We start from the raw sequence: 19,956 nt of genomic DNA on the forward strand, positions 1-19,956 counted from the left end.
CCTCTCCTCCCCTGGATCCCACCTCCCCCATGGACTCTGCCTCCCACACCTGATCCCACCTTCTCAACCTGACCCCTGGCCTCATCCCATTTGACCCCACCTCCCCACCCCCCGCGACCTCTAGCCACTCCCCTCTTGCCCTTGCCTCCCCCACATGACCCTGCCTCCCCCACCTGACCCTGCCTCCCCCACCTGACCCTGCCTCCCACACCTGACCCCTACCCTCTCCCCACCCAGCCCCTGGCCTCTCCCCACCTGACCCCACTTCCCACTCCCAACCCCTGCCCTCTCCCCACCTGACCCCAATTCCCACTCCCGACCCCTGCCCTCTCCCGACCTGACCTTCGCCTCCCCCCGGCCCCTGCTGGCCCCCTCAGCTGCAGCCCCTGGGCACTACTCACCAGTGTCCACTGGACCCGCTCTTTCACCAGTGCCTGCGCAGCACGGCTGCCTCTGCCTGCATGGCCTCCATTCATTCATTCAATAAACATTTATGGAGCACCTACTATGTACCAGGCGCCGGCTAGGCCCGCCCTCCTGGCTCTGCCTCCTCCACCTGCTCCTCCTCCAGGGTCCCAAGGGGCGAACGCTTCCCTGCCCTCCAGTACCCTCAGGGCTGTCCCAAGACAGGGGCAGTGCATGTGGGGACCGCAAGGGGGAAATGGAGGCTCCAGTGTCGGAGAGCGAAGGCCCCTGAGAGGTAGCCCGGGGAGGGATGGGCGGCCTCCGACAAGATGAAAAGAGTCTTCAGTGCTTGCACTGGCTGGGCCTCCGCACTTCCCATATTAACTCATTTAATCCTGAGCCAACTTTAAACATCTTAAAAGCACTATCACTATTCCCACTTTGCAGATGAGGAAACTGAGGCCTCACAACTGCTACGCAGTGGCTTCCAGCCTCCACGGCCCCAGGCTCCGTTCAAGAGCTGCTGTGGGATCCTGTTTCATCTGGTTGGTGGTTTTCACATTTTTTTAATCAGTTGCCAATATTGAAAACTTGGCAGATTTTATATCAAAAATCCTCATTTCTGGAATCCACTGAGATACAGGGAAGATCTGGCTTCCCTGGGTCTGCAGCCCCGGAGGCACAGCAGTGGCACAGGCCGGGGCAGCATCCAACCTCCTCCCTGCCTCTCTGGTTTAGGTGGCCAGCTGACCCCTGCACACTGGAGTTTATGAGGCCAGCAACAAGGGGGGACCCCAGAGTGGGGACACGTAGAAACCCAGCCTGTCAGGGGTATTCCTATGAGCCTCTCAGCCTGGGACCCAAGGGTGCCCCGATCCCTGCCTCCTGTACTTGACCCCTGCCTGACCTCGAGCCCCCCTCCCCTATCCTCCTGACCCATGGCTCCTGGGTTTTAGCACCAGGATACTAACAGCATGGATCTGTCATTTGGGGAGGGAGGTCTCCAGTTATGAGTCTGGGGCTCAAGGATTCTAGGATGTATCTACCATTTATTTGGTCCTAAAAGTCTCCTGTGTCTTGGCCTCTGTGGGTCACCAATTCTACAGGACTTTAAGCCGTCCTGACCCTCTGACAGCTTCCCCTTGGCTCCAAGCGGCCCCACTGGGGAGAGGTCCCCAACCAAGGGAGTTCCCACACAGCCACCCCAGGCCCACCTGTCACCTTGTGGGGCCCACTTCTCCCCTGCCAACAACCCTGCCTGGGTCAAGTTTGGGGCTCCTACTGGGGTTTGAGGGTTACCCTCTCCCAAACATTATTCCCACCCCACAGAACACTGCCAGCTGGCCTAGCCTAGGTGCTGTTTCCAGGCATGGCCGCTGTGGACACCAGGAGACCCGAGTTCCTGAAGCCACACCACAGCTCACCAAGGGGCCCTGGGGTTTCTGGAATGGCTCCTTGGTCCCACCCCTCTCCCCATGGACTCCCTCACTCTGCTCACCTAGGACTGGGATACCTGCCTGCCACGCCCCCAGCCCCCTGTCCCTAGCATGGCCCAGCACCCAGGGTCCTGGAGCCCTCTAGGCCCAGGCTGAGAAACCCCTCCTGAGGCCACAGCCCATTCAGCTTCTGTCGCTTCAGAACCTCTAACCAGGCGATCGCAAGGGGTCAGTATGGACACCAGCTGGGGTGGCCCAAATTCCCTCCCCCTGGCCCTGAGACCAGCTTTCTCTAGAGGAGGTGGGAGGGTCCAGCCCACACTGACGGCCGCCTCTGAGGCCACGGGGGGCCTGCAGCTGCAGCAGCAGAGAACAAGGAGGCTCTGTCAGTGCAGAGGGGTCGACATCGAGCCCCGGAAACTCCCCGGGGAGGGCCGCCGGCTGGGCAGAAACCACAGCCCGAACGTGAGGCTATCTATGTGACGGCTCCTGTGGCCACCAACTCCGCGTGGCCAGTCCACCAAGACCGGCCCTCCCTGACGTGCTGCCGAAGCGCAGGGTCCACATTCAGCTCGAATCCAGGCTACGCCACCTCACCCCATGGTCCTGGCAAGCTAATCTTTCCCGGGTCTCGGTTTCCTCTTCTGTAAAGTGGGACAAGAAGGGCACCAGCTCAGAGGGCCATGGAGGGGATGGCCACAGGCCAGGGTCTGGGCAGGGTCACAGCTCCAGGAAGCTGCCTCCTGCAGGTATCGCTGTGGGGGTCTGGCGCGTGGCACCGTGGCACACGCCAGGCAGGCAGGAGAACCTCATTACCCACCGCAACAATGACAGTGAGGAAGGATGGGGCCTGGCCTGTCTTCCTTTCAGTCCCGAGGGCAACACACCCCTCTTTGCCTCTGTCCCTGTCCCCTCTCTGATGTCCAGGCCCCCCAATAGCCTGCTCCCACCCCCACCTTCAGCCTGTTCCCCGGCCTCGGTTTCTCTCCCATCGCCAAAGCACAATGGCTGTTATAATTAACGAATTATCTCAGTGTGACAGCTGTGGTCCTTTGAAAATTAGCTTGAATAACAAGATCCTGGTGTATGGTAATTTATTTTCCTCTTTCTCCCCCTTTCTCTCTCCCTCACTTCAGCCTTGTCATGCATGCAAATGTTTTTCCCCTTTTCCTCCTTCCCCGACACCTTCCCCCTCTGTAGCCTCCTCATCCTCCTCAGGAGGGTAAGGGACAGACTAAGCTTCTGCCTTCAGGTGAAAAGATGCAGGAGCTGACCCTCCTGGGCACCTCGTCCGCGCTGGTGCCAGGCACAGCGCCTGACATGTCACCTTCTGAAATCTCCCCGCAGACCTAAGTCCTGCCACCTTCTTCCTGGGCTGGGGACCTGCAGCTTTGCTTTCCCGCAACCTCCCAGGCCGCGGCCCCTCGGGCTCCTCTGCTTGTAAGCCAAGCAGTGGCCTCCTCTGATGTCCTGGTCCCTGCTCACGGCCTCTCTCAAACCCGCTTCCCCCTCCCCTACCCCAAGAGCCCTTCAACCCCTCCCAAGGCTTCTAATGTCAGCTCTGGGCTGACCACACCCAAATCACCGTACCCAGCTGCCTCCGGGGCCCTTCCCTGGCACCTGAAACTCGTCCATGTCCACCTCCACAGCTGGACTCATCTCCCACGGCCCCTTCCCCCTCCTCCCCTGCTTCTCTCCCAGTTCCCAGACACGGTGAGAGGCACCCACACCTCCCCACCTGCCCCTAGTCCCGCCTTGGTGCCGCCGCCTCCCCCTACTGCTCCTGCTGGTCTCTCTACCTCTAACCCTACCTCCCCACTCCATGCCCCCTCCACCCAGCAGAAGATGAACTTTCTAGAACATCAACCTGAGCATGGCACTCCCTGCTGAAAAGTCTTCGTTGGCTCGGGCTGATCTGGGAAAATTCCAACAGCATCCAGAGCCCAGCCCACATGGTCTTGTGGGAGCCGCTGCCTGTTCTGCCCTCCTACCTGCCTGCCTTCTTCCAACCTGGCCGGGATCTCTCCTGTGGGTCCCCACAGCCCCCTGCGCTTCCTCCATCACAACCGGAATCATAACTGCTGCTGCTACCTCTGGACTGAGTTCCCCGAGGAAGGGTCCTGCTTCTCCTAGTAGGTGCTCAATAAATATTTGTTCATGGCTGAGTGAAGGAGGCCAGCTCGCCGCCCTCATATAGATAAGGAAATCGAGGCTCCAAGTAATTCATGACTTGCTCAGATCACACAGTTCATGCAAAAGACAAAACCAGGATTTGAACCAGGTCTGTGACTCCAATGCTCTTCTGGGCTCTTCTGCTCCCTGGGGAGGTCGGGGAGGGGTCAGCTTTTGCACAGATCTCAGGGGACTTCAGCCTCCCTCCAGCCTCGGTTGGGCAATAAAGAGACCAGCTTCTAGCCTAGGCTGTCACTCCCTTGAGTTTCACCTTGGACTAGCCACATGACTCTCAGGGCCTCAGTCTTCTCATCTGTAAAGTGGGAAGGAGCCCCGCCTCACTCTCTATCCCAGAGGGTGGCTGATAGGGCAGAAACTCAGGTCTTGGAGAAAGCCAGTCCTGCTAACATCTGGGATTTTCTTGACCTCACCCTCCAAACCCAACTGCATTGCCCTTGGCAGGCACTCCCCGGGGCTTTGTGGGGGCCGTCCCCAGGATGGGAGAGGTCACAGAGAATAGGAACTCTTTCAGGGGGAGGTAGTGGGAGAAGCATGCGGGGCTTGGGGGTCAGATTATGACCTTGGGCAAGAGCTTCCTCTCAGAGCTCGGCATCCTCCTCTGTGAATTGGGGCCGCAATGAGGACTAATGTACACAGTGCCTGGCACAGTGCAGGTGCTGCCAAGGCCACATGGCTGCAAGGTTCTATGGGAATGTGATCCTGAAGTGTGCCCCAGAGAGGGAGAGAGAAGAGGGTGAGACAGAGCAGGACCAGCTGTTCCTGACTCTCCCTCAACAGCCCACAATGGCTCCCACTGGCCCCAGAATAGAGCTCACACCCCAACCTGTGGCCCTAGAACCCCTCTCTCCCTCTCTAAGCTCACAGCCCACCATGTCCCCCCGCAACCCTATGGAATTGAGGGCACGCCCACACCCATATCCACCAGGCCGTTACTCACTAGCGATTAGCTGGTACTAACCCTGGGACCCATTCCCACCTGTCCCCATCCCCTGGGCCGAGACCTTATGCCTCCTCCTCTGAGAAGCCTCTGGAGATCTCCCTTCTGCAGGGTGACCCCCCTGCTCTGCCCCCACAACCCCGAGGTATAGCCCTTGGAATCCTGGATGGGTCCTAGAGATCATCTCCCCCATTTTACAAGTAGGGGAAACTGAGGTGCGGACGAGGAACAGCAGCTCTCCAGTGATGCACTTGAACCCGGGTCTCTGCTGCATCCAGCCCACCAAGCAGCTTCCCTCCTGGTGCTGAGCTGTTTAGCCCTTGCCTGTCTTCTCCATGCCCCCTCCCCCGCCTGGAGCTACCTGAGGACAGGACCCTGTCTTCCTGTCTGCGTCCCTCCCCCAGTGCCCAGCCTAAGGCCTGGCGCATAGTAGGCACTCAGTAAATGTCTGTTGAATTGAATTGCGCTCAGGGCGGCCAGTCGTCTCTGCTCTGTAAGAAAAGCATAGAGTTAGTGGAGCTCTCCCCAGGACCGGGGGGGTGGGAACCAAGCTGGCGGGGTGAGGAACCTGGCCTGCCCCAAGGAGCCCATGGGCCCTGGGGAGGGGGCCTGGGAAGCTGGAACGTTCAGACTTAGATGAGTCCGAATTCTGCCCCAACAGGCAGCGTGGCTCTGGTAAGTCACGCTGCGGCAGGGCCTCACTGGCCTCATCTGTCAAATGGAGATGACACTCCGGTTCCTCCAGGCTCTGAGGACTGCTTGTGATGAGGACCAGAGAGATGTGAGGAGTGTAAACAGTAACCCCCAGCTCACAAGCATGGAGTGCCCAGCGCCTGACACAGGAGAGTCGGGTGCGAATGATGCCCATTCTACAGATGAGGAGACTGAGGCTTGGAGAGGGGCCTGGCTTGCCCAAGGCCACACAGCCCATGCATTGATCTCATGCTGTACACACGGCCTCCCTGCCAAGCCAGAGGGAAGCAAGGCGTGATAATGAACCCCAGACGAAGAAGCTGAACCCACCAAAGGGTGGCCCAAACCTTACCCAGGCTGGCAAAGATTCTGCAGGCAAAGGGCCCAGCGTGAGCCCCAGAGCTGTGAAGGGAAGGGTGAGAAGCCGCATTCTCCCCTCCCCATGGGGGTGAGCTCTGATTCCACAGCCCCCCAGAGGGTTCAAAGGCATCCTCAGATCCACAGGCTGCAAAGGCCTGGGCAGGCCTGGGTGTTAATATAGATCAGTAGAGACTATAAATACACGGCCAGGCTGGTCACTGCAGGGCGGCTGACCTGGCACAGCCAAGACAGAGGTTCTAACCCCAGCCCTGCCCCCTCCCGCCACCCCTCTCCCTTCTGGGCCTCGGTTTCCTTGCTTGTCAACAGCAGGCTGCTCCATGACCATGACTGCCAGAAGGTTCTTTACCCAGCAACACACAGTTTTCTGACCCCAGCCAGGCTGGCCCAGGGGGAGGCCCTGGAGGCCCAGGCAGAGACCTGGGAGAAGAGAAGGATGTACAACAGGATCACCCCGGATACCTGAGACAGTCAAGTGAGGGGCTTGACTATGCCCCTGCTCACCAGCCTGGAGCTGACAAGAGGCAGAGAAAGGAGCCTAGAAGCCAGCCATTCATTCATTCCCTCTCTCTCCATTCAAACAGCCATGCTGTGAGCACGGCCTCCCGCAAGTGGAGGACCCACAGCCAAAGCCAGGCCTTCTGGTTGGGGCTCTGGTGGGGATGACAGGGAGATGAATGGGCATCTCTTTCCCTATCCACCGAAGGCTGCGTGGGGGCCATCCTCTGGCTCCCGACCCCCATACCAGGTTGCATGACAGGGACACCGGTTTTATATCCACCTTCTGCCTGGACCACAGCCTCGTAGAGGACAAAGACCAAGTGTGGACAGTCTCACTCACCCTGTAAACCCAGGGCCCGGCACCGTCCCAGTAGGCTCTCTGTACACGTCCACGGCTGAAAATCACCCTGGGAACACAAGAGAGCCACCACGCACAGGGCCATGACAGAGGCCCAGGAACAGAGGAGCACACCGCGCCGGCACCCGCTGTGTGCCAGGCCCCCGCACACTTCACACATGGCAGCCACACTGTCATGCCTGCTTGAAGGATGAGGGAACTGAGGCCGAGAAATGACAAGAGACATGCCCAAGAGCCCACAGCTAAAGTGGCTCAGCACCCACGACTCCCCAGATACAAGTCCAGCTGATACAGCAGTCTGACCATCAAAGGGACGGTGTCTGGGACTCCCCGAAGGCCAGGCATAGGTGAAGGGACAGTGTCCCACTTCCTCATCAGAGCCTCAAAACAACCCCAAGCGGCAGACAGACCCTTACATGACAGGGAGAGAAACTGAGGCTCTGAGAAATGACCTGTGCCCAGCCCCAGGCCTGGCAAATATTGGAAAGGGCCTTCCCAGGCAGTGCGTGGGTCCCACATCCTCTGAGACTCAGGAGGAAGGGGTGCAGACCTGGGCCTGAGCCCAACTGGCCCTCGCGTGGCTGGGTGACATGGGCAGTGACCGGCCCCCTCAGAGCCTCAGTTTCCCCAAGACCCATCTCCTCTGCCCCACGCACCTGCTGCAAGGAGGAGGAAAAGGATAACCAACGGGCGACTCCCCTTTAAAAACTGTAAAGTGCCATTCATCGTTGTTCTTCCTTCTTGCTGTCAGTGCAACAGAAGCACCGTCCATCTTAAGGGAATTTAACTGCTACCGTTAGACTTTCCTTGGCCCTCCTCAACCACTTCTCTGCCCTCGTCTCTAAAAAGGCTCACCTGTGTTTGTGAGATGCTCAGAGTGAGCCCACCCTTGTTAAGGGATTCTCTCACATTTCATCCTCAGGATCCTAGGAACCAGTTTTTTGTTGTGTTTTTTGTTTGTTTGTTTGTTGGATTCTCTTTTTTTTTTTTTTTTTTTTTTTTTTTTGAGACAGAGTCTCACTCTGTCGCCCAGGCTGGAGTGCAGTGGCGCAATCTGGGCTTGCTGCAACCTCCGCCTCCCAGATTCAAGCAATTCTCCTGCCTCAGCCTCCTGAGTAGCTGGGACTAGAGGCGCCCGCCACCACACCCAGCTAATTTTTGTGTATTTTTAGTAGAGACAGGGTTTCACCATGTTAGCCAGGATGGTCTCGATCTCCTGACCTCGTGATCCACCCGCCTTGGCCTCCCAAAGTGCTGGGATTACAGGTGTGAGCCACCGCGCCCGGCCAGAACCAGGTATTATTTTTATGCCCGTTCTGCAGATAAGGGAAGTAAGGCTCTCAGAGATTAAGTGACATCCTCAAGATCACATTGCAAGAAAGTGAGCGTGCTCCCCACGCCACTGTATATTTGCCCCCACATATCTGTATATTCCACTCTCAGTGGCTGCTAGAGACCTCTGGTTGGTTAATGCCCATCTGTTCCCTGGTTTATCCGACTTCCCAGATGTATGTAATATTCATATTTCCATCAGCAGCAGCTCACGCACCCCTTTCCAAGGCCTTCAGGAGCCCCATTAATCATTCAGACACACCTGCATATTCATTAACTTCTGAATTAATACAGGGTCCCTTATTACTTCAGGCCTGCTGCCTGCATTAAAGACACTTCAACTTCATTCATTATTAAACTCCCCTGATAAATGATCACACCCCTCTTTCACAGAGGGGGACAGCACCCAGGCCCCGGGGCTAGCAGGCCTGCTCCCAGTGACAGCTGCTGTGTGACCTTGAGCCAGGCCCTCACCCTCTCTGAGCCTCCTGCATGTTTACCTGGTAAAATCAGGCAAAGGATGGTCTCTGACCACCACGTGGCCTCATCAAGGTGGCCCTGTCTCATCCTTTGTCCTTTCTCTGCATGTCTTTCTTGGACTCACGTAATCCCTCCCCAGAATGGAAGCCAATCCTCTCTGGAGGTTTCCTTGTGCTCCCCCATCAACAGCCTCCACTCACACCTGGGCCTGGGCCTGGGCTTTGCAGTCAGTGGGCCTCAGGTCCTGGCACTGGCCCATCATCCTGAGGGCAGCATCTCCGGGCTAACTCGGCTTGGGCCTGGCAGACCATGACACGTCCCAAATCAGAGAGGACAACTGACACCCCCCACCAGTTGCTGGACTCTAACTGCCACACAACAGTATCGATGAGGACAACAGTAATAATAACAGCACCCAGCACTTCCTGAGCCTGGACCACGCCCCAGGCCTTGCGCTAAGTCCCATACGGTCCCATCCTCAGATCAACCTCCACTTAACAGATAGGAAAGCTGAGGCCAGTGAGGTCAAGTCATCTCCCTAAGCCAGGCTGGAGCTGGCTCTGCACCCAGGCCTCGCTGACTCGGGGTCCCCAGGGCGTCCCCATCACATGTGCCAACAGGAGGCCCCGGCACTCGGCCACCCTCTTGCCCTGGCTCCTTCCAGCACCTTCTTCCCAAGCTCTTCCTTTATAGGCCCGATCTCTGCCTAATGGAGCTGCAGGCGACACGGAACGGGTCCCCCATTCGCTGGCAGATGCCCCAATCCATCTCCATTATGCCTGGCGCTAAGGAGCACTGCAAATGAAGCGTGATGATGCCACCGCCAGCATCACTCCTGCTGGCTCTGACCCGCCTGCCACCTCCACCTAACATGCACACCAGGCTGCGACTGATGTCCACAGGCCCAGCTGCCACCTCGTACAGATGCCGGGATGGAGCCTTTGCTCCTGGCCCCACTGGCTGTGTGACTGTGAGCCCCTTACTGAAACTCTCTGTGCCTCAGTCTCATCATCCAAATTATGTCTGACTCCACCCTCTCCCTCGTCTCTCATTTCCCATCCACCTCAACACCTCTCCAGGCCACACACCTGTGTGTCCGCTGCCGCCCCTCAGTCCAAGCTTGTCTGGATGGCAGCACCCACCTCCCAGGGTCTCTAGTGTGCCCCAAGATCCTCCCCTTCCTCTGTTCGGCTCGGGTGCTCTTTTATGGACTCACCGAGGCCTCTTTCTTAACACCCTTTCAGCCGCTTCCACAGTTCCCAGGCTAAAGCCAGACGTCCTCCTGAAGGTCAAGGCCCCTCAAGGGCCTGGCCCGGCCGCCTGTTCCAGGCTCCCTCCCGCCCTCCTCCCGGGCAGCCTCACCTCTCCCAGGATGACTCCTTGGTGAGTGTCCAGCCCCCGTGGACCGTCAGGGGGCCGCAGTGGCCAGCACCGTGAGTCCTCCCCCGCAGGTCCCGCCCCGGCACACAGTAGGCAGAGCGATCCCGCAGCTTAAAGGAATGCCTCCATCGAGTGCAGACAGCAATTTCATCCCACGGGCCGTGGTGACTGTCAACAGTGCCTCATACGCTGTAAATGAAGAACTCTTCACTCCTCGCCTGGGACTGAGCACTGGGTTGGCTGCCGCAAACTCAACACCCACCCCCGACCTTACAGGGTGTCAAGATAAAGATCGTCAGGCCGGGCGCAATGGCTCACGCCTGTAATCCCAACACTTTAGGAGGCCGAGGCGGGCGGATCACGAGGTCAGGAGTTCGAGACCAGCCTGGCCAACATAGTGAAACCCCGTCTCTACTAAAAATACAAAAATTAGCTGGGAAAGGGGGCACACGCCTGTAGTCCCAGCTACAGTCCCTAGTCGGGAGGCTGAGAGGCAGGAGAATCACTTGAACCCAGGAGGCAGAGGTTGCAGTGGGCCAAGATCACGCCACTGCACTCCAGCCTGGGTGACAGAGTGAGACTCTGTCTCAAAAATAAATAAATAAAGATTGTTGGATTAATTTCTCAGATGAGAAAACGGAGGCTCAGAAAGACAAAGTGGCCTCACAGCGTCACAGCTGGTAAGTGGTGAGGCTGGGATTCAAACCTGGCTCTGCCTGTGCCTGGTTCCAGCACCAGAAGAAACGTCCTAGAAGTAGTCAAGGAGCATCAATCGAGTGCCGACCACACGCCAGACCCAAGTAGGCATTTACATCAATCACTTCATGAAAACCCCTCCACGGCCCTGGGAGACGGGCACTGTTATTCTACCCATCTGAGACACGAGGGATCAGGCCCAGAGCAGTGAAGCCACTTCCCAAAGGCACACAGCTAAGAAGCGGCAGGGCCTGAGGCACACCAAGGTGTTGTCCCCTCTAGCTCTGCCCAGATCTCCTTCCCAGCCTCCTGTGCTGTCAGGGGCACTCTAGGGAGAGAGGCACCCCTTGGCTGGCTCTGTGGCAGCCAGGAGTTGAGCAAAGTCCTTCTCTACCTGGGCCTTGGCTTCCTCACCCACGGGGGGCAGGGGATGTGGACAAGACAACCTGGGGGTCCTGTCAGCACTGGCACAATATCCGTGCACCCAGGGGCCCACCACACACCAGGTCCTGGGCTTGGCACCGTGGGCTGCAAAGACCTGCAAAACTAGTGTCTGGCGTGCAGGGCATCACCAAGGGAGGCCCAGGGTGGGAGGGGCAGGGAGCCACCTGTTCAGGGCTCAGGGGACAAGCAGGGTGCAGGTCCCTGTCTGCTGTCAGCACAAGCACCACAGACCCAACAGGAAGCCAGAAGAAGGGTCACGGACACAGCTGAGCCCCCAGATACCCGAAGCTGGTGGTTAAGTGGGAGGCTCAGCACCTCTGAGGACCCGCTACCACCGGAGGGCTGGAGACCCCCGGAAGGGGCTGCATCCAGCTAACCAGACATTCCATATCCGATGAGCACCTGGCCTAGGATTTCAGGCACACCGTGGAAAACACAAAGACAAGCCAGGAACTCACAGACGGACAAATGCGCCAGAGACTTTGCTATTTAAAGAAAGCTTCCTGTGAATTATTTTATAAACTAAGTATCAGCCTCCAATTCCCCATCAAAAGCTTGAATTTTCAGATTGGGTTTGCCGAAAGTGAGCTAACACTCCTGGCTTTCTAGGTGCTTCTGCATTGCACACCCCAAGGGTGGGACGAGGGCTGTGTCCCCACCATGTCCCCGGCCCCCAACATGGGGCCAGCGTGCAGAAGAGGCTCAGCAAATGCTGCAGAAGCCAACTCTGTTAGCGCACTCATTTCCAAACCCCAGGAGCAGAACTGCTTGGGTGCCAGGATCCCCCAGCGGGCACACCTTGTGCCATCTACTTTCAGACCCTCTGGGGCACTTTGAAGGAGGTCAGAGCTGGTAGATCCCTTAGCACTACCCAGGCCCCTGTCATGCAGCAGGTGAGGAAACTGAACCCAGAGAGGACAAGAGCCTTGAGCCCTACGGCCTCCCAGCCACGCCCCCTTCCCTTCCAGGCGCCCCCTTCCTGCCCCGACCCACTAACCACTGCTGCTCCTCCAGGCTCTGTCCTTGGCCTGTGGCACCCTCGTCTGCCCTCTCCTCCAGGGTGGCTTCATGCATGCCCCTGGCTGCTCAGATCGCGCTCAGTCATGGTCACCACTGCCTGCCTGCTTGCTCAGGCCCAGATCCCAGCTTTCCCGTCAACTCCTGCCTCTCCCACTGGAAGATGAAGATCAGACCAGCCTCCAAGTCCATGCCAGGACAGGCCACTATCATCACTTGCCTATCACTCACAGGGATCTCCTTTTTTTCCAGGCAGAGGGAGGCTTCCGGAGGGCAGCTCTGATGCTGTCTCTCCTGCTCAAAATCTTTCTAGGGCTCCCTGCAGCCCCAGGGCTAGAGGCTAAGCTCCTTCTTGGTGGGTGACCACCAACACGGTGAACTCCTACCAGCTTCAGCTCGGGCATCACCTCCTCCAGGAAGCCTTCTTTGAATCCCTGGTCTGGCTTCACCACTCCACTCCACAGCACCCCCATGCTCACCAGCTCCAAGTGGCATCCCACTGAAGGGTCACTGTGTCCCCTCCAGAGGGCCAGGAAGCACGGCGTGCCCCTCTGTGCCCCCTCAGTGCCCCCAGTGAGAAGCCTGGCACAGAGAAGGCACCCAGGGAGTGAAAATTGAAAACACAAAAGAACAACATAGGCCCCCAGGCATGTAATTCCCAGCTGGCGTCCGTCTCCACTCGCTCACCCCCAACCACGCTGAGTGTGCCCATTATTATGACTGATGACAGCCAGGCCTCCCAGCTCCTTCTGGCTGCTGTGACCATCAGGAAGCCGTCCAGTACCATGGCTCCCATGCTGGCCCTGCCCTCAGGACAGTCTGGTCAGACGGGTGCAGAGGGACAGGGAAAGGAGGGGGAACGTGGACAGAGCCCCTGCCGGAAGCCTCGCCTAGACCCCAAGGTCAGCTGACGCTGCTGGCCTTGTGGGAGCCCCGCGTGACCTTCTTATGTAGGGACGTGGGGCTCTCACTTCCAAATGAGGAAACTGAGGCTCCAAGAGCAAGCAGCTGACCTGAACCCAGAGATCGGCATTGGTCTCCTGCCCACTTCTTCTTACATTGGATCCAGGAGCGTCCTAAGCACAAGGAGGGGAACGAGTTTACTGGGCTGGGCATTTTACAGGCGTTCTGGGAGGCTGTGGGCACCCGGGAAAGAACACCAAGTCTGGGGTCCTCATAACCTGGACTCAGACCCTTGCTCGGTTCCCCTCTCAGCTGTGTGGCCTCGGCAGCCTGTGCAGCTTCTCTGAGCGGACGTCTGCACTGGTCCCTGGGGGTGCGAGGCTGCCCTGCAGGGTTGCTGTGTCAAATGAGACGGTAAGGACACAGCCAATAACAGCCGAACATCTTCCAGGCCACGCTGCGGGTGGATTATTGCATCTAATCCTCACAGTGACTCTGGGAGGCTGAGTCTAACAGGGTCCCCATTTGATAGACAATGAAATGAAGGTGCCAGAGTCAAACGCCTTACCCAGAGCCAGGCAGCTGTGGGCGGTGGAGCTAGCGCTCAGGCCTGGGTAGACCGTGCCGGGCACACGGAGGGCCTCACTAAACAACATTCTTTTTTGACTCCAACCTGCCCTTTATTCCTCAAAGGCCCCTGAATATACTGGCCTCCAGCCTGGCCTCTCCCTCCTGCAAGCCTTCGTAGGGACTGTTCCAGCCACCTGCGGTGCCTCTCCTTCCACTTCCAGAAAGCAAACCTCTCACCCTTTACATTCTCATCAAATGCTACCTCTTCCACTGAGCCGACCTGGGCTCCACCAACCCCGCTCCTGTCCGGCCCCTTCCCCCTACCCCAGTAAAGCCCCCCAGCACAGCAGTCTCCTAACTGACTGTCGCCTACCCTGCCTCAGCCCATCCTCTGCACAGCAGCCCAAGGAAGCCTCCTGCAGCGCACGCACATCGCCGCCCTGCTCTAAAGCCTCTGGCGCCTCCCCAGCTCCTCTGCTCCACAATTTAGGCCCCTCATGATCTGGCTTGGTTCTGTCTCTGCAATGTGCCCTCCAATACCATCAGGACAAACTGCTCCCCACTTCACACACGCAGGCGTGCACACACACGCATCTACACGTCATGTGTGCACACATGTGCACCTCTCCAGCTGGTGCGGGATCTCCTAGCCTCCTCCCTTGCTTGGGCCTCTACTTCCACTCCTGCCTTACCCACCTTCCCACCTCCAGCCCCACCCCAGAACAGCACCTCCAAGAAACACCCCCTGTAATTCCTCAGCTCCCCTACCAGCTCCTTCCTGGAACACAGCATCCACCTGGCCCGTTCCCAAACACATACATGCTCCCTGCTGCTGGAAGACACAGCGTCCAGCCTTCTCCTGGCCCGGAGGGAGCTCAGGGGCCTCTGGTGTCCTCCCCAGACTCCTGGATCCTCCCTCCCCACTCCCAGGGATAGGCACGTGAGCTTCTTACCCCTCTCTGAACTCGGAGAGGCTTTTTGCAGCTCTTGGCCTTTCCCCTTGAGATTCCCCGGCCTGGAGTACCCTCCTGTCCCATCACCGCCCAGTGAGTGCTACTTCTCAGGCAGGACTCAAAGCTGCCTCCTACAGGAAGCCTTCCAGCCCACCAGGCCTCAGCCACCCTGTAAGGACTGGCTGGCAAGTCTGCCCCTGTGTGGGCTTCCTGAGGGCAGGGACTCTTTTCATGCCCAGGCCCATACTGGCTCCTTGAGAACTGTCTGCTGAGGAAACATGCTCCCTCCTGTGCCACCCCTGAGTGCCTGGAGGCGCAGCAAGCAAGTTGATCAGACCACGGAGACCAACGGCCTACCTCTCCCACCTCCACCAACCACGGGGACCACCAGCCCACCTCTCCCACCTCCACCAACCACGGGGACCACCAGCCCACCTCTCCCACCTCCACCAACCACGGGGACCACCAGCCCACCTCTCCCACCTCCACCGACCACGGGGACCACCAGCCCACCTCTCCCACCTCCACCGACCACGGAGACCACCAGCCCACCTCTCCCACCTCCAACGACCACGGGGACCACCAGCCCACCTCTCCCACCTCCACCGACCACGGGGACCACCAGCCCACCTCTCCCACCTCCAACGACCACGGGGACCACCAGCCCACCTCTCCCAACTCCACCGACCACGGGGACCACCAGCCCACCTCTCCCACCCCCACTGAGCCCCCTGTGTCGCACACCTGGGCCACCGGCCTCTGCCCTCACCGGCTGCTGGCTCCCATGAGATTGGAATAGTATCCAAAATCTTCCCAGACTTCACTTCTTCACCTCCCACCTCACTCACTTGCTCCAGCCACCACCTCCCCGCCATGGCCGCCTTGCTCCTCCTGGTAAATGAAAGAAGGAAGGGCTTGCAGAGCTTGACCACGTGCTTCCTCAGCACCCACTGAACCCTCAAACCAGCATCATTCGCAAAGGACAGAGGAGGAAACTGAGGCACAGAGAAGGGAAACAACTGCCCAAAGCCAGGCTGCTGCAGGGTGAGGCCTGCAACCACCCACTCCCTGCCTCCAAAGGCCAAGCCCTCCACGTCCCCAGCCCATGCAGCAGGTCCCTGGAAAACTGGGAGGGGCAAGGGGGTGCAAGGGAGAAGAATGTAAGGAAAGGCGGGGTTATTATCCTCCCAGGTCAGGGGCCTCAACCACCCTCCACTCCACTCAGAGATGCTGACCCACCCCCTCGTGTCTACCCCCATCCCACCCCACTCCGGTCCAATCAGACTTCACCTTCTGTCCACAGGCCGACTCCCACTGTGGACAGAGAGCTGCCCCCACTGACACGGGCCTGGGGGTAGCAGCAGGGGCAGTTGTCCCCTCCCCTCACCCCCGGAGGCCCACACACCTGTGCCTGAGGAGCACCTCAGCCACCTGGAGGGCCAGGGCTGCCTGGGCAGGGCTGGGGCAAAGGCATTCTGGCATCTTAGGGCCTCCTAGCAGGTGCCTGGTGACCAAACCTGACTACCAAGAATCACAGCCTGGCAGAATTGGAAGAGCTTAAACGTCTTCGCTGTCACCCATTAGACAGATAGGAACCTGAGGCCTGCAGGGGTGCCAGGACTCCCCAAGGCCCCCTCAGCCTCCCCACCCACCCTCAGTGGGCACGCCTGCTGGGAGCAGCCCCTGAGCCCCTGGAGGGAAGGACATGGCCTCACTCCCCGCCAGGGTCCCAGCACCCGGCCCAGAACAGGAGTTCAAGAGTTTCCTTGAACAAACAAAAGCGTGAGAGAGTCCATGCCGAACACAGGCCCTGCCTTGCCTTCTTGTAGAGGGATCTAAAGGTGGAGATCAAACGAGGGCATTAGCCTGAAAGTGCTTTCAAACCCATAAATCACTACACACCTGGAAGGGACTCGTAATCCCTAAGTGGCGAAAACGGACACAGGTTAAGTATTTCATTCACTCATTCATTTCATACCGATTCTCAAGTCCTGGCTCTGTGCCAAGTCCTGGGGACGGTGCAGGGGACTGGCAATGACCTCAACAGACATGGCACTGCCCTGAGGAAGCTCACAGCCCCAAGGGAGTCAGTCAAACAGGGTACCAGGAATTACAAGCGGAACGTGCGGGGGCCGTGGGGCCTAGGCCAGGTGGGGCTGCCTGGTCTTCCAGAGGAAGGGTCACCTAGCTCTCAGGCCTATTGGAGACAAAGGGTCTCCAAAAAGCAGGTCAACTAGCAAAGGGAGCACAGCTCCCCAACCAGCCAGTGTCATCTCAGGTGGGCAGTGTCTAAGACAGGGACACACAGTTGGGCAGTATATATAACACTATCATTGTCCTCATTTTAAAGATGAGGAAACCGAGGCCCAGAGAGCCAAAGCAACATGCCTCAGGTCTCACAGCTCTTAGGCAGCAAAGCTGGTGGTCATGGGGCCTCCTGCACATTCTCAAGTCCCTGAGGAGGCTTGGAACAGTTTCTAGAACATTCAGCCAGTGAACTAAGGGCCAAGCCACTGTGATGGGATTCAGGCCAGCTGCTCCACTCCCAGCAGGGAGGGAAGAGGCTGCAGCCAGGGTAGGCCAATCACACAGTGGGCCCTCAGGAAACACGGCCCCAGCTGGACCTGCAGAAATCACTAGAAACAGCCCAAACAAACCATCCCTGCACAGGAGCTGCCTAATGCGAGCCTGGGGGCCACCGCCCTAGGAGGCGCGTGAGGTTTCCCAGTAACCAAGCCGGCCCGGCAGCCCTCCCTTTAATGCATGCAAACGAGGGGCATAAATTCCTGCTTACTTAACTTCACAAATGTTAACAAGCCCATAAAAAATAAGTTATTCTTCCCCAGCTCCACAACACCCTTCATTTGTTTAATTTTGCTTCTCCTCTCCCCGCCCCCAGCCTCCTTGGCGACAAGGGAAAAGCTTGTCTTTTCCGTCTTCCATCTTTCCCTGCCTGCGGGGTCTGCCCTTGCCTCAACCTGCCCCAGGGAGGCTGAAGGAAGAAGCCCCAGATAAGGAATCAGAAGGCCCAAGAGTGAGCCCTGCTCCCTCCTCCACAGCTGTGTGACCTTGGGCTCCTGACTTAACCTCTCTGTGGTTTAATTGCCTCATCTATGAAGTAGGAACAGTAGCTGCACCCTGCCTGCTTTGGGGTTCCTGGGAGGATCAGAGGAGATAATCCAAGTAAAGTGCTTAGTTGTCTCTGGCACAGAGCAAACCCTCAATAAATGTTAGCCCATGCTATTATGTAAAGAAGAGTTAAATACCCTCCGGTTAATCCATTTGTAGAGTTTGCCTTCCGGGGCAAGCTGGCAGCTCCAAAGGCAGCCTGTGGTTCGGTTTTGTTGGCAGACTCTGGTGTTGACACACATTTGAGTTTTGATGCCATCCAAACTGACCGCTGGAGTTTGCCACAGGCCCACCACACCCTATTGCCCTACACAGACCAGACGTGCGCCTTGCAGTGACCCGGCCCCGGTGAGCGTCTGAGTTTCCCACCCCTAGTTCTTGCCTCTCAAAAGCCTTTCCAACTGGTGATCTCACTAGAGGCATCACTAGGCCCAGCTGACAGATAAGGAAACCGAGGCTCATGAGGGGGGCAGCAACTTGCCCACAGTTCCCAAGGAAGGGGCTGTGGAGCCAAGGTGAGAGTGCAGCCACCAGTCCCAGCCTGTCTTCTCTCCTGAGCCCCTGTGCCACCACGACAGTTTCAGGGAAGCCTCCCTGGCAGCTGGAGGAGCAAATAAATGGCCAGTTACGCAGGTGGCAGGAGAGACGGTGTTCAGCCTCCAGGGGCTCCGTGGGTCCCAGGACCAGGCAGGAGGCTGAGCAGAAGCCAGAGCATGCGCTGGGCCTCGTCCCAGCCAACCCGAGGCATGCCAAGCCAGGGTGGCATTGCTGTGCACCGAGCACAGCACTGGGGACTCTGAAAGATAGGAGACGGGGGTTAGAGGTGGCCTGTTCCCTTCAGGTCTCCTCCACATCCTCCACTTGAGCCCACTTCCAAGAATGGCCCGGGCCAGAGACCATGCCTCACTTGCCCACAACTGCCCCCTCCTGCTGGCATCGCGCAGAAAAAGCCATAGCCCCAGCCTATCCCAGTTACTACCAGCTACAGCTTCCCCAACAACATCCCAAGCTGAGGCCACTTTCATTCTTCCCTCTCTCACCAATCTCAAGTCCCCCATGAGGTATCACTCCATGATGCTCCTCCCCCAACCCCCAGGCAGGTGCACCTGTCCACCATTCATTCTGCAGAACAAAGCTAGGCTCCCAGCACTGCAGGGACTTGCCCAAGGTCCCACCAAGCCCAGAGTGAAACCCAGCTCCTAGACATCCCTACCACCACCTTCCCGATTTAGGAGGAGTCCCCGAGGGCATCCCCAGGGCAGACGGCAGGGCCAGGCTCCTAAGGGGCGGGGCCATGCAAGGCGAGCGAGGGGCCGGAGGGTGGGGATGGGCCGAGAGAAGACTCGATCCTGGTCTGGGTCCCGGTTGCCTGGGCAACAGGACTAATTAATTCCGACTCCATCTGTGCCTTGGCTGGATGGGCGGTTTGGGCTCCCGGGTGTTTGTTTTGAAGCAAAGGGAGAGAAGCGAGAGGGCCTGGGAGGCTGCGGCCTCGGGGTCTAGCGAGGGGCTGACATTCGCCCCAAATTCACATAGCAGGCCCTCACCCCCACCACAGGAAAAGGCAGAAAAGGCAGGCCAGGCACCCAGAGACCATCCGGGACCTCCTCTCCCCAACGAGGCTCATCATCTCAGCCCAAACGAGGTCTCACACAGCCAGCCATCGGCGGTGCCCGCCGTGTATGCACACGTGTACACACACCTGCACACGCCGAGGAGACCACAGGCCCCAGAATGAGAGAGCCTTGGGTTTGGCTGCCAGCTTAGCCTTCTGAGTCTCAGCTTCCCTGTCTGTAAAATGGGCAACACCACTCCCCTCAAAGGGCTCTTGGGAGAAAGAGAGGGACGTCCCCAGCGCATGGACACCTGAGGGGCCTCATCTGTCCTGGGGTCCAGGAAGGCTTTGCTGAGGGTGATTCTGGTGAGGGAACCACGTATGTGGTACCCAGAAGGTGGCACTTTTGAGGAACTGGAACAAGGTCAGGAGAACTGAGATCAAGATAAATGGAACATCAGAAGGAGAGGGAGCCCCGAGGCCGAGCCAACTCCTTGCAGATCTCAAGGTTCTGGATCTTGGCCCAAGGGCAGTGGGGAGCCAGTGACATGCTGGGGGGGTGACACCAATGGAAGGGTTTGGAATGCATCGGAGGG

At 58.3% G+C, this 19,956-nt stretch overlaps 1 protein-coding gene across 11 annotated transcripts in view; it reads right to left on the reverse strand.

The window, feature by feature from the left end:
- ELFN2 (extracellular leucine rich repeat and fibronectin type III domain containing 2) overlaps positions 1 to 19,956 on the reverse strand; it is a 90,127-nt gene that overhangs the window by 46,639 nt on the left and 23,532 nt on the right. For 7 of the 11 annotated variants that reach the window (XR_008622683.2, XR_008622681.2, XM_034948482.3 and 4 more), the window contains one exon: positions 402 to 5,462. The exons of 3 other annotated variants lie outside the window; for them this stretch is intronic. The gene's annotated coding sequence lies outside the window, so the exon portion shown is untranslated. Of the gene's footprint in view, positions 1 to 401; positions 5,463 to 15,420; positions 15,532 to 19,956 lie in introns of those variants that run through there. One more of the 11 variants, XM_034948483.3, reaches the window with a different exon arrangement.

This window comes from Pan paniscus, chromosome 23, assembly GCF_029289425.2.
Source record: "Pan paniscus chromosome 23, NHGRI_mPanPan1-v2.0_pri, whole genome shotgun sequence".
NCBI lineage: Eukaryota > Metazoa > Chordata > Mammalia > Primates > Hominidae > Pan > Pan paniscus.